The following is a 1,824-nucleotide window of genomic DNA, read 5'->3' on the forward strand; positions in this document are numbered from 1 at the left end:
TGCATCATATTGGTCATCTATTGATTCACTCAATTTTGTGTTACCCTTTTGTAATGTTCTTTTTGTTCTTCTCTTGTTTGACATCAAATGTATTTCTCTTGTTTGCAGACAAAAAGAAGTAAAATTGGATCCACTTTTTCCCGGCCATCATTAAAGGCTAGAGTAAAGATGGGTTTAGGAGGAATAAGCTGCTTGTAGATAGAACCACTTTATATGTGGGAGGTATGTATTACTGATCAACCTATCATGAAAACACACATCCAGTACAATGATTTTGTCAATATTTGTTCTTTACCTATTAGGCGTTAATTCTTCAAACAAGATATGGAATTTTACAGTTAAGATTGTTAGGTTCTAACTGGTAAGACTGAGGAACTAAGACGGTGGTGTCAATACCTCGTTACAATTTAATGACGGTTTATGCTCATGCTTTTGTGTCTAGTTTGAGGAAGGGTTTAAGTTTTTGGCGGCAGTGTAAATATCCAATAGTGATTGGACCGATTTTAATGGCACAATGGACTTGTTGAAAGGCCTTCGAAGCCTCGTACTGCAACAAACAACGATAGATCTAATAGAAATTTCCCTGGTCCAAATTTATATAGCTGGGTTGTTGGAGGAGACTATTATACAGCAGAAGGTGTTTGGGAGAAAATCTGTGCGGGAAGAGGGAGGTTGAGAAGGTTATATATCATCTTAGTACTTGTTTAAGAGGATACAAGGGTCGGAAGGAAAGTGTAGCGAAATTAGCTTATGAAATTGACATGAAAAATGAAAAAACTGGATGAGATGCAAATGTGAAAGTGTATTCAAAAATGAAAATCCATCGGTCGTTGAAGAATGGTCAATAGGAATTGAGCTGGTTACTTGGCTAGAGACTGCAACTCGCGAGCGCGGCCTCAATAAAGACCCACAAAATGCAGGACTAGAATTCTAAGGAAGCAGCTTCGTGAACATGGAAGGTGGTAAGATTGTCGGTCTGAATTGACATATAGGTTTTAATTTTGACCGACAATCTTACCACCTTCCGTGCTCGCAAAGCTTTTTCCTTGGAGTTCTTGTCCTGCACTTTGTGAGAGTCTTCATTGAGGCCACGATCGCTAGTTGCATTCTCAAGCAAAGTGCTTTGTCCAGCTCCAATCCTGTTGACCATTCTTTTTTTTTTCATCGACTGACGGATTTTTATATTTTGATACACTTCCACATTTGAAGCTCATCCAGTTTTTTTGTTTCTAATGTGAATTTCATTGGCCAATTTCACTACAATTTCCTTTCTCCCTGTGTTTTCTCTTAAACAAGGTCTGAAATAATATATGGCCTTTTCCACCTCCCCCTTCGGCATAGGTATTCTCCCAAGTACCTTCTGTTGTATAAAAGTCTCCTCCACCAATCCATCCATATAAATTTGGCCCAGGGGAATTTCTATTGGTTCTATCATTGTTTGCTGCATTGCGAGACTTTGGAGGCCTTTCAAGAAGTCCATTGTGCCATTAAAACCGGTCCAATCACTATTGGATATTTACATTGCCGCAAAAAATTTGAACCCTTCCCCAAACTTGACACAAAAACATCTGCATGAATCATGTCATTAAATTGTAACAAGGTATCGACACCACCGTCTTGGAACCCTTCGGCCTTATCAGTTCACACCTATCAAACTAAACTGTATAATTCAAGATCTTGTTTGAAGGATCAGTGTCTAATCGGTACAAAACTGCATTCACAAAATCATTGCACTTTATGTGTGTCTTCACGGTAGCCTGATCAATAATATACATAACTTGCATGCATGAAAATGGGATCCATTGCACGCATCTTATTCTTCCT

The sequence above is a fragment of the Capsicum annuum genome, chromosome 3 (assembly GCF_002878395.1).
Source record: "Capsicum annuum cultivar UCD-10X-F1 chromosome 3, UCD10Xv1.1, whole genome shotgun sequence".
Taxonomy (NCBI): Eukaryota; Viridiplantae; Streptophyta; class Magnoliopsida; order Solanales; family Solanaceae; genus Capsicum; species Capsicum annuum.